This window comes from Apus apus, chromosome 1, assembly GCF_020740795.1.
Source record: "Apus apus isolate bApuApu2 chromosome 1, bApuApu2.pri.cur, whole genome shotgun sequence".
NCBI classification, from domain to species: Eukaryota; Metazoa; Chordata; class Aves; order Apodiformes; family Apodidae; genus Apus; species Apus apus.
The window spans coordinates 10,218,886-10,234,500 of NC_067282.1; the positions used below are offsets into that span (position 1 = coordinate 10,218,886).

The 15,615-nt window shown below is 41.7% G+C and overlaps 1 protein-coding gene across 1 annotated transcript in view; it reads left to right on the top strand.

Moving 5' to 3' along the window:
• Positions 1 to 15,615, top strand: part of FAT3 (FAT atypical cadherin 3) — a 351,811-nt gene that overhangs the window by 110,423 nt on the left and 225,773 nt on the right. The gene's annotated exons all lie outside the window — the stretch shown is intronic.

Here is a 15,615-nt window from a genome sequence, read left to right on the forward strand (position 1 = left end):
TTCAGTTTTACAATTTACTCATGCTGATGCATTTCAAACAGGGAAAATACCATCTCAATTTCAAAATGTGCATAAATAGACAAGTAGAGTTTTTCTATCTTAAGTGCAGCTTATTGATTAGCCCTAGGCAAAGCCCACACTGGTATTACTGAGTATTTAAGCATAAAATACAAATATATTTTAAAAGCTAAAATATTCACAAGTATAAATTCAAAGGCTAAGTGTTTATAAAAGCTTTAAATTGCATACGATGATGGATTTGTAAGGCAGTCCATGCAGAGAAAGCCTACTATGCATTTATGGTCTGGCCATTTGCAGAAATGGAAATAAATCACTTTTCCTATTGCCTGCTTTCATTTGGAGTATATCTATGTGCAATACTATGTGTACGTGTTTTAATACATATATCTGGCTGTACGTATCTACAGTATTTCACTGAGATGAATAAGTGTGATAAAGTGATAGAAGTCACTGTAGTTAATAATGAGCACATAAGGGTTGAGTCCACAGCAAATCCTCTGTTTTCTATGTCTTATTTCATTAGGGCTCATGCTTGTGGCTTCCCTCAAGGGATCACACGGCGTATATTGGTACTGCAACATTTCATTATTTCCTTTATCAAGACACTGACTTTCCCCGCCTCTTTAGGGAGCTTAGTCTGCCTCATCATAAAACACTTTAAAATCGAACTGCTGCAGTTTATGTGCCTGTACGTATACACCAGCTGGGGAGTGCAATGCTTGCTCCTACACAGAGCATCTGAGCCTTGCCCTGAACAAGCAAGGGGGTGTCTAGGTGGATGCTTAAATGCCAGGCTGCCTGCTTTGCTTCCCAGTGCCTTGGCTAGGGCCACAGCATCTCCTGGAAAGGCAGGCAGAGAAAGCTGGCAGAAAATGCCGTGACTTTTGAAGACTATGGTGGGACAAGGGCCTGAGTTTTATGTCTTACATGAAAGGCTACACTTAGAGAGCAGCAGCCACAGCACATTTATTTAATTCACTCTGTTCAGAGCCAAAAGGAAGCACCTACTGAGTCACTGGCACCGTGCCTAGTGATCACGGTAGGGTTGTCTGCACTAAGGCTTTTAATGTACTGCTTTGATTTGCCATGGTCTCTTGTGTATCTCAGCTTCCCTCTCCCTTCCGTTTTCTTCTCTGCAGAAGAGTGACCTACCTGTGGAAGATTTGTTAGGATTAATGTCAGGCTAGTGCTACCCCAAGATGAGAAGAATGGTACTTTCCACCAATATACTCCAGCATATTCCCATGTACTCTTCAACCATCGGATTTATTACCACACAGAGTAAGGGGTGTGGAACAGAGTTATAATTAGGGTCTGCTTGTGCAAGGTCTGTGCTAGGTTTGCTGTTACAACCCCAACTCCATTTCCTCTACCCAAGGGAGAAAATTAAAGTTCTGACTATCTTAATGATAATGTGCAGTTTTTTTCTTCCTGCAGAGGTACCTCGAGGTTGCTGAAGGGGTCTTGGAAAAAATCCAGCATGGAAATGAATTCTAGTTATTTCACTTTTTGCAATCATAGCTATGTCTGTGGGTGAGGTGCCTCCCTTGCAAAGCTTGTAGCTGTCTCTAAGACCTTCCTATTATGAGGATGCTTAGAAGCATCTGGGATTGCTCTTAGCAATTTCTCTGGATAATTTTGCAATACTATGAGAAGAATTAGCTCAGTTGTGAGTAATCTTGAACACTGGTTGGTTTGGTGAAAAATGTATCTATTGGGGTTGTTGTCAGTAAATGAGAAAAAGAAGTTCAAAGAAGGTTGCAGGAGCAGCCTGCTGTATTCTACATAAAACAAGACCATTAAAACCTCCCCAAGTTTCTAAGGAATGTGAGAGTATTTGAATTACATTCAAGGCAGGATTTTTGGGCCAGTCAAGTTGTGCTAAAAGTGATTTAGAAGCTGATAATTTCTAAGTAGGCAACTCCTCAGCCTGCCCCTTTGGGCTTCAAAAGAAAGACTAAACTCTACAGTTACTTCCACAGGGCTACAGTTAAACTCAGCATAAGGACTGGACTGTTCAGTCCTGCCCTTTTTACTAATTCTGCAGCTCTGCAAGTTCAGGTCTCGGTTAATGGAAGAGCCAGACCGAGTTCATTGGTGGCCTTCTAGTTTGCCAGCTCAGATAAGGGCATCAGGAGTTCGATGTGTGGCTTGTGGTGTGAATCAGCTTCTCAACTACCAGTTGCCAGCCATCTGCAGGTGGCTGTGTCCTTCCTTTGGGTAATATTGACAGTTTGGGTGAGATTCGATGCCAGTGTGGTTTCCCAGCAAAGGTTCAGCATCTCTGCAAAGAATGTCTCATGGGGACTGGTTTGTGGAAGATAATTCCTGATTAGTGAAAAGTCTGGGGTGTAAGACCCATTCTTGTGCTTAGGAGTGTGACCAGAGCTGCTCTTGTGTCTGTTCGACAAGAGAAGCTGAACTCTCATCTTTCCTGAAATGAACAGCAAGAGATGCTTCTAGTCTTTTTGATGTTGACAGGTGTTCTGATCTCAGGTTTGGCCTCCAGGTAACCTGCTTCCATTTTTTTCTGCTGCAGTCATCGAAGTTCCAACCTATAGCAGAAGCAGCAGCTTGAGGTGGTTTAACACCCTCTGGACATGAAGGATGAAAAGGGGGTCTCTTCTTCAGTGACTCTAGAGAAGAAAGGAGAGAGTAAACCTAAAAGCCTATTTATGAAAAAATGAAATTCTTTGCTTCTGGGCACTTTAAAGCAATAATCCTGATTCAAAACAAGTAATCTCTTTTTTTCGTCATGCTGACTGTTGCATACTCTGGCCCCTATAGGCAAGGCCAGTGTGATATGAAGGAAAAAGTTACGTTTTCTAGACCTAGGGAGAGTCCTACAAATGGGTCTACATAGAACTTCAGATTTCAGTGCATCCAGTCTGAATTTCACAGTGAAATGCAGTATGTTCCCTTGCAAAAAAGCAATGTCCTGCTACAGCATCCTGGACAGCATTGATGAAGTATATACTGCCTAGAGAGCCCTTATGCACCAGAAAATTCACTCAGAGAAATCAGGGCAATCGATAGTTCTTACAAAGCCAGAGGGTGGGCTGCCTGAGAGCCTCTTGTAATCTGAGAATTTCTTCTCAAGCACAGAAGGGGACCAGGTTGTTCACTGCAAGCACCTCTGAGGTGCATCCCTCCCAGAGCTCAGCCTGGACAGTTGCCATGGACATTACTTCAGCAGATGTGCTGGACATTGCTCCACTGCCAGCAGATGTGCTGCTTCTAATGCCTTGCACACACATCCAGAAAAGGCTCTTTGGTTTCTCGCTTGCCCTCATACGTGACAGGGAGAAGACATCAGCATGCTGCTGGCTCATTACCTTATGGAAAGCAAAATCCATTGACTTTCTGGGCCTCTGGGCTCTGCGTTGTGCTCTTCAAGCATCCACCTGGGCAGTGCTAGGGTACTTTTTGCTGGGCTCACATCAGGATGCTCTGTCTACCTGGGGAACCACCCATTTCTCTGTATTCAGTGACATTTCCAGCTTGAATTGTAAAATTGCCATCCAGCAAAGGACACAATACCTTTCAACAACCATAGCTAGTTTGATGACAAGGATTTCAGATTGAGGAAGGAGTTGTTTTTCCATTAGGTGTATTTTCTGCACTCCATTGGAATGGCAATGGAAAGGTGATTGGGATCATGGGAGGGGGACTCAGCAGGTTGGGAGTGCTGCAGCAGCCCAGCACCACCGAGTGAACCTCTTCGCTCCAGGCTACTTGGAGAAAACAGCTGGATAGTGTTAACAGATCCACAGTGCTTAAGGCCAGAAGAGACCAGATCATTTGGTTTCATCCCTTTTATATTGCTGTCTATTATATATCACTTTTGTACCTCTTTATAGTGAGTGATTTTTCTCTGACTGAAACACAGCATACATTTGCTGTGAAATGTCTCTCCCCCAATAGCTTGTAGCCCTCATTTGCAGATAGCTAGAGATAGGAAGAAATTATTCCAGGAATTAATCACCCACTTTAGAAAAAATAGATAATAAAGAAGGGTATCAAGCTGATTGCTAATTTTATTTTTCCTGGCTTCAGTTTCCAACCATTAAATGTTATTCCACCTTATTTTGTTATATTAAAAAGCCCTTTACTTCCCAATAATACTCCCCCATGAACTTTACATGGATTTTTTAATCAAGTTTCCTCTCCATCTTCTTTTTAATAAGCTTAACAAATGGAAATCTTAAGCTCTCTTACCGTAAATCACCGTCTTTGCACCTCATACTGTCTGTGGAACTCTCCTTTTTTAATATTTTTTTTTCTCCATTTTTATGACATGCTTTTAAATGTATATACTGGAGTCATACACAGTACCTCCAAGCAGAGGAGTTGTGGCTGTGCTGTGCATGGGGGTTAAATGGTGCTCCAGTGGGGCTCTGTGCATCATGCTCCCATCTTCCCTGCAGTGTTCATGTTAAAGTGCAGTGTGGCTATTAAATTCCTTTCAGATGTGCTTTTTCTCTCCTTTTTGACTGCTCCTCTGGGTTTATGTTTGGAAAGAGAGAAAGATAATAGCAGATTTCAGGGTTAAAGTTGCTCTTTTCATAGGGCTGCCCATTTGCTTTGGGCTGAAAGAAACAGCAACGAAAGAGGGAAAAAAATTACTGTTTCCAGTCTAATATATAATAATAATAATAATATTCTATTTCCAATATAACACATATATATTTAAAAGGTGAAAGACATTTGCTTTATGGACTATTCCCAATAGTACCTTGTCTACTCTGGCCAGACATCCCATGGTGACACTCCCTCAGTGCTGAGATCCATCAGAAGAACCAGTGACCATTTCTGTTGTACTTGAGCCTTGGTAAGGTCAGCTTTGCCTTCCTTGGTATGAGGGATCACTTCCTCTCCAAAGCAGCTGGACAGCTGAAGTGGGTCGGCACAGGTTTTGCAGAAGGGTTCCCAAAACAATCGCTCATGCTGTAGACAGTACCAAAGATACAGAGCTCCATATAAAGGAAGAGTCCCTTGCCAAGACTTCTATCGGAATCCTTTTGAGCATCCTTTGCCTTTTTTCTCCATCTCTTCTTCCTCCTGCAGCTTTTTGTTGCTTCTGATCTTGTTTCTAAAATAACCAGGAGCAAACCCTTCTTTTTAAAATATCTTCCTAGCCTTCCTGAAAAAGGACACATAGGTCAGACTTTGATCTCCTTATTAATCTACTAAAGAGGATGTACAGAAAATCGGGGTTACTCTGGGCATTAGACAGATCCTTTGAGAAAAAATGCCTCCATACATACAGGTTATCATTGAGGTTTAACAGCTTTCACTGTTGGTAATAACAATGTGAGGATTTCTGCTGGTGCCATCCCCATGTTTGGTTTGGTTGAGAAGGCTGCAGAGGTGGGCACAAGATGTGCAAGAGTTTTGTAATCCCCACAGTGCTCAGAAGACAAGGCAGAACTCTTTCTTTTTGCTATAGAAACAAAGAGATAGAGAAGGATGAACACATACAGAAGGGTTATAATAATAAAGAAGGTTCAGTTTGTAATTCATGTGTGGCTGGAAAACCAGTAGCCACAAGTTTTTTGAAAAAAAAAGTTGTGTTTTTTTTGTGTGTGTGTGTGTGTGTGTTTTGTTGTTTGTTTGTTTTTTTAAAAAAAACATAGTTAATAGAGTAGATCTATACTATCAGCTGTTGTTCCTCTGAGTTGCATTATATGTGCATTCCCTCACTGGCTCTTCCTGCCATCATTTATAGAAGCTTGAGGCATCTTCACGTTGCACAACACCTGCCACAGGTGCAAAATGGCACTCTTCATTTGCTCTTCTTGACACTTTGGATGGAAAGTTGAGCCTGCACATGTACAGCAAATACCAAAAAGTGAACCTGTAAATGGGCATTGCATTTTGCTGTGTCTCAGACTAACAGAGGAGGGACCTACCTGGGTGAAAGGATACCCAGCAGCAGCCCACATTCATAGAAGTTGAATGACACAGCTCAATCCACACAGGCTTGCAGCACATCACATTTGTCAGAGCAGTGTCACAGTTTGTCCCGTCGTTCTCAAGCACTTGTAGTGAGTAGGAAACAGTACATGGCAGCAGTTTAGTCATCACTGGGGCTTCACATCTTCTCTCAGTCTGGTTTTACTGCAGGGTTTTATTGCATTGTTCAGCAGTGATGGAGTGTGTTAAGCTTTGACAGAGATTATTCATAAATGAGGTTTCTTTATAGCGTTTGTGCTTTTGAAGGCAATTTGGTTCTTCCAGAGTTGTCCATTGTGTGTTTTGTGTTTATCCATGGAAGACTGTTTTTTCTTCTTTTTTTTTTCCGAAGAAAAAAATATTTAAGCAAGATGAATATAGAGATTTCTCTAAATAAGGAGAGGGATTTGATGGAAGATAGAGAAGCGATAATAAAGACTAGTCAGGTGAAAATGTTGGCGCATCTTATTTCATTTAATTCATAAATGGAAGAAGATAGAGAATTTATTTGACGAAGCCTCTGGTTCAGTGTCTTGATGATATGTTTGGAAAATTGCTCTGAAATTGATGTGTAAATGACCTTGAAGATTCCGTATTTAAATGATAGCTCATGTTGATAGGAAGTTTTAAGCATTCTCTGCCCTCGCCCTTCCCTCCCTCCACCCAAATAAAAAATAAAATAAAAAATAAAATAAATAAAAAAAACCAACAACAACAACAAATGAGGAAGCAAGGGAAACCAGCAGCATTTATTTTGTGTCCTTTGAAGGTAAAGGTAGGGAATCTCACCTCAAAACTCAGAAGTAACATGGAAGGTCAAGCACCTAACCTAAGACATGCCCATAAGAACTGAATTTACTGGGAAGTGTACCCTCATGGCAGTGGTCTCACAGCCTTGGTGTCTGCTTTGGGACACACAGTGAGCTGGGATCAGACTGCTGAGAAAACTCAGTCTCTGTTGTGGGTTGCACTTCTGATTCATTATGCAACACTTACCCTTTGAGTCACATCCTTCGTATCTGTATGAATATATCTATACACAAAACCACACTCTGTATTGCTATATAAATATTCATACAATCATAATTAATAATACATTTATATATGTATGACTATCAACAAATATGTAAACACCCATATACATTTATTCTCATTATTTTGATTTGAGGGGGCACTGGCCAGACCTAAGCTTGACATTTGCCTTTACTTCCTCTCTATCTAAAGTAAATGAAGTTATGTTTGTGTTTTGCAGCCTGAGGCAGGGCTGCCCAGGATCTGTACTCAGGCAGGACACTGTCCCCAGCCTGGTGTCAAGCTCATTCCCACACAAGCTGTGCTGACAGGACTACACCTGATCTAATGACCTCTACCAGAGCTGGTCTGCAGTTACGCTGAACAGCCAAGTCAAACGAGTATCCCTGACTTCAGATGGGTTGTTGCTGGCCCAGGACCTCAGAGGTCAAATGAATTTGATGTATGTAGCTGATCTGAATTTTAGACCAAATGTCTGTGCCTGGTCTAAGTTATTTCATGTTAGTGGTTTCCTCCATGAGCAGAAGCAGTTTTCAGCCCCGCTGTCCACCCAACGCTGTGCACAGAGCAGCAGTCATGGGCCCTCTTTTGGTAAAAGTCCCCACTTGAAGTTACTTCTGAAGCACAGGGTGGTATGTCATGTCCAGTAAGCATTGTAAACGTGTGCATTATCTACCTATTTATCCACTACATGCAGATATATTACATTTTTTAACACATTGAATGTCCTTGTCACAATCCTGGCTGGTTGTAATATTGATGAAATTTTGTGTAAAAACAGAGTAAAAAATATATTTGCAGACTAATGCAATGTCAGTGGAAATAGCTTTGCTGAGGATTGGCTTTCTAATTCTTTTTTACTGCCCTGGGAACGTAGACATAATACTGCAGAAACTGCATTACTGCATTTTGAAGTAACAGTAAATTTGTACATTCAAAGCATCAGTAAAAAAGAGAAGATTAAAAGTTAAGCCCTAGACAGTAATGCTACCTGTCTTGCACTGTTTGACAAGCATGGCTTTTTTATATATGTTTTATATTTGAACCAGAAGAAAGAATATTAGGAAGTTCTCAGCATGGATAGCCTCACAAAGTTAATATTGTTTTTGGACTCGTTCCTGGGCATGATCTAATCTCCATTTAAGTCAATGGGGATATTTCCATTTGCTTCAATGGGAACTGGGTTTGCATTTTAATATGCATTAAAGCCTCGAAAATTTGTGCAATAAAAATAAAAACAAGAGGTCACACTTTGCACAGTGGGGGGGGCTTAAATGAAAGCGATGAAATAGCATTTAATCACCAGAGTAAGGAGCCTGGTTTCCAGAGCTGCTGGCTGTGAGCAGTGGGGGGGATGAGCGATAGGTCTCCTTCACGCTCCACTTGAGTTTGTGGCTGATGTGATGCCCCTTGTCCGTATTCAGAGCTGGCACTGGTGATTCATGGCTTGAGAAGACTTAAAAAAGGGATAAATATAATGCATGGTTTATTCTGATTCCCACTGGCTTCGGTGGCCCCAGTATGCTGAGTCGTTCTGGCATCAGTGTTCAGGGTCATGTCTTCGTTACGCTAAAAACTGTTTAATCCTGTGTGTTATATTTACAGTTTATCCTTAATGGAAATAGCGAAATAAATATCTCCTAAAAGAGGTATGCACTGTGCTTTTATGGACACCAGAGCCATTTTATCTGAAGGACCTAAATAAAAAAATACATGGGTTAGGCATAATGTTAGCTTTCTTGAAATCATAAATTTTCTTCCTTAATTGGGTGTGAAATTCCTGTCTACAAATCATGCCATTTTGGTTGAATTTATGTTCGTCGGTTTGATGAATAATGGGCTTACAGTATTTTTTAAACTTTTCTGCCTATGATAGCTCTCTGCTACGTGTCCTTCAAAAATCATGTCTTCACTCAATGCAAGGGCTCCAGATTAGCTCTGACATTTACATTTACACTCACAAATCTTTGCAGAGTCCCCCTGTGTAACAATGTCTTGGGGCAGGATCCGGCCATGGGTCGAGGGCAAAGGTGGGTAGGTGGATTTCATCTCAGTGAGGACAGATGAGATGTATGGAAACTATTTCTTCCCCTCTCTATTTTAGACCAGCAAGTTTTTTAAAAATGTCAGTATTCCACTTTTTTCTCCTAGAGCTGCATTTATTAATTGTTTTTTCCCAGCAAGGCAATGCAAGCAAGGACCTTTGGCTGATGATTCAGTGACAAGCAAGGTGTTGTGTTTACTGCCGTGAGACTCACAGTGCCTTTGATGAGGGTTATGAATAATTACTAGTATTTTAGAACCAGTGATTTTTTTTCTTTTCTTCCTTTGAATTTGGAGGATGAAACAGAGCCATGAGTACTTTGCTGTCAGTAGGCATTCCCTACTCTGCCTCATTCCTGTCATCGTAATGTGGGGACAAACCAGCTTCTGCTTTGTAGCTGACTTGCACTGAGCCCCTTTGTTTGGAAGCTGGAGGAAGGAGAGGCAGACTTAGGCTCTGGAAATACACTTTTGTAGCACTTTGCATGGCAGAAGCTGACATGGCCATTATGTATATTGAGAGTGAGTTTGCAGATGCTCCTGTCCCGAGAGGCTGGAGTCAGGAAGGTGCATCCATCAGTCTTAGTCCTTCAGTCTTCTTAAACAATTTTATACTACTTCAAGCACTAAACCTTGCATTTGCACTAGTGAGGAGCTGGCTTGGGGTGGGAAGGAGCAGACCACGTTCTGGCAGCAGTGAACAACTGGGGCTGTGCTGCTGTAGTGACCGCTCCTGGGTCAGGGTCATAGAGCCATAGAATCATAGAATCATTAAGGTTGGAAGGGACCTTAAAGATTGTTAAGTTCCAAACCCTCTGCCATGAGCAGGGAACTCTACCACAGATCAGGTTGCACAAAACCTCATCCAGCCTGGCCTTAAAAACTTGCAGGTCTGGGAATAAGTAGGCTGTTCACCTTATCTGGCCTTTCCTAGTTTTCCAGTCTGACATGCAAGTAGCTCATATTCCTGAAAAAGGATAAGAGCAAGCAACATCTTATCTTTGAGGGTCTTCTCAACTGAATGGCTGAGCTGATGGTATTAAGCACAATATCCCCTAGCAAAACCTCTACAGTATTTTGAAAAAGAGATAATTAAGGAATTTTCTCTAGTACTTCTGTGTGACAGAAGTTTTTGGAAGAGTAGCAGACACTTCTCAGTCTCTGTGCAGGAACCACCCCACATCTTGTTCATCATGCGCTGAAACTGGCAGCTTTCATAACACACTCTATTGAGTCACTCAGCAAAATCACACGCAACATTATATTTTGCATCTAGGCCAATAACTTTAGTAGAAGGATATATTGTATAGTCTTTTCCTAGTACCAAAATGTCAAAGGATGGGAGATTCTGTCCTGTCCCTGACAAGCAATTGCTCCAGCCAGATATCCTCTGCATTGAGTATTTGCACTCTCCTTTTTCTGCTCTCAGCTCCCAGCCATCAGACCTCGATTTGCTTTTCTCAGCTAGATTAAAGGGCCTTGTTACTCTTTGTCTTTTCCTTACCCAGTTTCTTGTGGACCACCAAGTTGTCTTTTAATCTTGCTTTGACAAAACCTAACCAGAACTGAACTCCTTTCAATGTTTGTGCTATTGAGAGTATTCATGAAGGATGATCTCACTTTTAGGATGAATGTATGTGCAAAGGAGATACCCATGGAGATGGGCACCTATGTAAACACCCAAGCTGACAACTCCAGTAAACACTATCTTGCAGATCTGTGGCAGGTCCATTCATCACACAACCTATATACAAAGTACTGTCAAACGTGTAAGGTAAACAAACAGGGGGCAAGAAGAGACAAAGAAAGAAAGAGCGCTTTTCTTTAAACCCTTTTTGTTTTAAGAGGTTCTCAGGTTTCTTGTGACTATAGTCAATACATAACTTTCAGATAATTTTTTAGTGGACTGTATCATTTGAAGTGGTCCCTAAAGAAGTTCAGGAAATTAGTGAGAGACGTGGGAGGGAAATCTATTTTGCCTATTCTTTGTCTCCTTTAATAGCCATTAGCTTCTCACTTTTTTTTCTTTTTTTTTTTTTCTTTCACCCATAGTAATGCAGCACCTCACTGTGTGCCACTTGCAGGAGCCATACAGAAAACATTATCCCATTATTTTCCCAGGGACAGAGGGAAAACAAGCCTTTAAGAGAAACAACCACACAACCTTTGCATTGCTGGCACATTGCCGAGGCCAAAGGCTGCACTTAATTTACATATAAATGTGCCCAGTATTTTAATCAGAGATTAATGCACTCTGTTGTTATTTTTCCCTTCTGTTGTTCACAATGCATGTGGTACTTGGTGAATCACATAGAGCAGATGTACTTGGAGGAATGCAGTGGCAAGCATGTCTGTGGTACAGCTTTTTGGATTGATGACTAGCTTTATTTCTGAGGCTACCTCGGGCCTGAGGAAGTGCTGGTTAGAGTCTTTCAGGGATGCTGCAAAATCTGGCCAAGGGCAACAGAAAGAGCAGTTTTCCAAATATGTGGAAATGCAGTAGTGCCTCTGTGGTGGAGTGTCCCAGTGGATAGGAACATCTGTTTTACTGTCTTTTTCAGGAATGTGTCTGCAAAATCTTGGAACTGACTGTTTTTTAATCACTTTGAATTTTCAGGAACTGGTGTTCATAGAATCATAGAATCATTAAGATTGGAAGGGACCTTAAAGATCATCAAGTTCCAACCCCCCTACCATGAGCAGGGAACCCTAGCACGAGACCAGGTTGCACAAAACCTTGTCCGACTTGGCCTTAAAAACCTCCAGGGATGGGGCATCAGCAACCTCCCTGTGCAACCCATTCCAGCTCCTCACCACACTTACAGTGAAGAATTTCTTCCTAGTATCTAACCTAAATCTCCCCTCTCCCAGTTTAAAACCGTTCCCCTTTGTCCTATCGTTATCTTCTCTGATGAAAAGCCCCTCCCCAGCTTTCCTGTAGGCCCCTTTCAAGTACTGGAAGGCTGCTATAAGGTCTCCCTGGAGCCTTCTCTTCTCCAGGCTGAACAGCCTCAACTCTCTCAGCCTGTCTTCATAGCAGAGGTGCTCCAGGCCTTTGATCATCTTCGTGGCCCTTCTCTGAACCCTCTCCAACAGGTCTATATCTTTCTTGTGCTGAGGACACCAGAGCTGTACACAGTATTCCAGGTGTGGCCTCACCAGAGCAGAGTAGAGAGGCAGAATCTCCTCCCTGGCCCTGCTGGCCACACTTCTTTTGATGCAGCCCAGGATGCAGATGCTCTCTGGGCTCCAGCACACACTGGTGGCTCATGTCAAGCTTCTCATCTACTGCCCCCCCAAGTCCTTCTCCTCAGGACTGCTCTCCAGCCAGTCTTCCCTCAGCCTGTATTTGTGCCTGGGGTTGTGCCTCCTCATAATCTGTTTGGTTCAGGTGTCAGTCGTTACCTTGCTCATGTTTCTCTTCTAATTAGCAATCTGCGGGGAAGAGTGCATCACAAAAGCTGTCCAAGAAGAGTCTTAGAGCTGTTCCCAAAGGCCTCTCCTCTCTCTGCTCTCCTGGCTCTTAAAACAAAGTTCTGTGTTTCTTTTGTGTCTGTTAGTATCTATAAGCTTTGAAATAAGTGAGGTCTTTTCTGTGTTTGATGTCATCTTATTCAGGGATATTCTTGGCCTTTCTCATCACTCAGCTAAAGTGAGAGTCTACCTATGGACTGACCCAGGGAATATTTTGTGGCTCGTGGTTGTGGCTGTATCTGCCTATTTGATTTCATGCCACAGTGATGAAGAAGCAGTGCTGATAATCAGGTGTCTACATTAGTCTTCAGAGTTAACACCTCAGATGAAGATGAAGTTTGACATCCATCTGGAAGGTAGCATTCATTCCTACATAGAGAGATTGGCTAAATGTTTGGGCAGCATGTCTATTCTTTTGGGTGCTAACTTTAGACCCATATTTGGATAGGCAGCAAGGAGGCATTTTGTGCAGGACATTGGAGAGCACAATAGAAGGTGTTCCCAGAACAACAGTATTTCCATGTGGAAAACCTGAATGCGATCAATGACCTTCTTATTTATCAAGCTGGTGTGTGGTGGTGACAGGTGAAATAACAAGACATATTGAGCAAAAGGAATTAATTTATATCTGGGACTTTTTAATAAATCAAAAGGAAAAAGAAGAACCAGTGTAGCAGAGCCATTGGCAGTTGCTAACACTTGTTCAATGATCCTTTCCTTCTGAAATACAGAAATGGAAAGTAATGGTTGCCAGGAGTCATAAAATGAAGGAATCACTCAGAGCATAGATTTATTATCAGCTGAGTATTGGTGAAATTCAGCTTCATAAAAAGAGGTTAATCTGCTAAAATCTTCAGTGCTCTTAGTGTGGGAAAACCCCACTTATTTCAAATTTTGTTTACAGATCCAAAATAATTCTTCTTGTCTTCTGAATAAATCTACACCTCTAGGAGCACTTGTGTTCATAATTTTTTGCCTCATCCTTGCCCACATGGATTTTATTTTATTTATTTATTTCTACAGGGTGTCATTTATTATGGTCTTTTCTCATGCCTGCAATGTAATTTCTCTTCTGGACTTCCAGACATTTTCATCACAGTTCACTACATATTTCACCCATGTTTCTACAGAAAGTCATTACACACCACAGGCTGCTGCCGACAAGAATATTTAGAATGTGCTCTGCCTTTGTCCTCCAGTATGATGTTTCTCACCTTTGTTGGGTGAATAATGTGTCTGAGGAAGAAGGACATGGACCTGATGTTACTAGAAAAAGACCTCAGCCCATACATGGCTGGAATTGGTCCTGGTTCTTTCCACTTTCTCTTTCTATAGTTGATCGAATTGTAGGGAAATACTTGTTAGTTCAAAATAGCATTAAAAAACAGAATTAAAAAACCCCCAAATTTGAAAAAATATTTAGATTTTTTCTTTTTTTCTCTCTCTCTTTTTTTTTTTTTTTTTTTTTTTTTTTTTTTTTTTTTTTTTGGTAAACGTGTCCTCTGAGACAAGTGCAAGTACATCAGGCATCTCTGTTACTGTGTGGTGAGTTCTGTGCTGCCTCCTGCCCAGAGCAGAGTTGGATGGGGATGTCAGAGCCAGGGCCTGGCTCCCTGGAGGCAGGCAGCATCCCTTCCTGCTCAGTTGGCTTCTCTATCTTATGCCAGGAGTGGTTGTCCCTTAGGACAGAAGTTATATCCTTCACCTCTTGGTGCTATCCCTTATAAAAGCCATCTAGTAAGTTTGCCAGTAAACTTACATATAGAATGTGTTCTGCTGCAGAATGTACATGGAGGTTGGTACTGAAGCTGTTCATAGTGCTAAACATCGGACTCTCTTCTAGACCATCAAATCTATCTCTTCTGCTGCCATCTCACGAGCACAGAGCCATGATTTCCATGGCTGCTCTTCAAGATATGGAATAGATTTCAGCAGTTAACTTTTAAAGCAAAGGTCTTCTCTGAATCTATTGTCATAAAAGGATTAATTGCTGGTATAAGCTAAAAAGTGAGATTTGATGCGTAACTTGGAAGACTGAGGAATAATGCAGATAAATTACATCTAAGCTTTACATACCCCACTAAGAAGGATTCCTGGTAGGACTGGTGAGGAGGATCTCTTCTTGGCAGCCTGCGCTCTACAGAGTGGCTGAGCACAGAGCCTTCACCTTCCTTACAAGTGCCCAAAGGCTGACCTACACCCTTCTGCCAATTCCAGTGTCTTTAAAGCTTTTCTAAGACTTCAAGCTGTCATAGAAACTTTCAGTGCACTCTGATACTTGAAAAATACCAAAAGCCAAAAAGGCACACACATCATTTATTAATTATGATCTTAGAGCACCTCTTTCCTCAGCGATTAACTGGTGATGTTGTTCTAAATAGCATGAAGCACATCTGAGACTAAATTAAGGTTTCTTGGTTGTGGTCTTGCCCTACAATTCTCCACAAATTTCCATCTGCTAATGACATGACTTGGTGTTCTGCAAACTGTCCTTTGAAGTGTATCTCAAGTTTAAGATCCACTGCAGTAATGTGTCCCCCAAGATTTAATAATGCTGCATTAGAAAAGGAAAAATATTCTTGGTATATGTGTCACAGAAGTGGTGGGAAAATTCATTTGCTTATTTGATGCTGGTGTGGTTGTATATGTGTTACTGGTGTATTTGATCCTCTGTGCATTCATGGGCAGTGCTCAAGTCACTGAAGGTTTGGACTATACAAATGGAAGCAGGTCTTCCAGTGCTTGGAGGTCTTTCTGGTTTAAGGGCCCTCTGTCTGTTTTTACCTGTTGTCTTCATAGTTCTGGGATTCATTTCAGAAGCAGGAATTCTTTTAGGCAGAAATGCGGTGGGTGGAAATCCTTCATGGCAGGAACCCTGCAGACATGGGGGTACTTCAGTGGAGTGGTGGGTGCCATGTCTCTCTGCAGCTCTGCAGAGAGTATACACAAACACTTAGTGTTGTGGATTCTTAGAATCAGATAGTAAACCAGCTTCTGTTTTCTTACACCAGTAGGTAAAGTGGCCAAACCCTTCCTTTCTCTGTAATAAAAGAGGATACAGTAGCTATCTAAGAGCTTTTGACTGCTTGT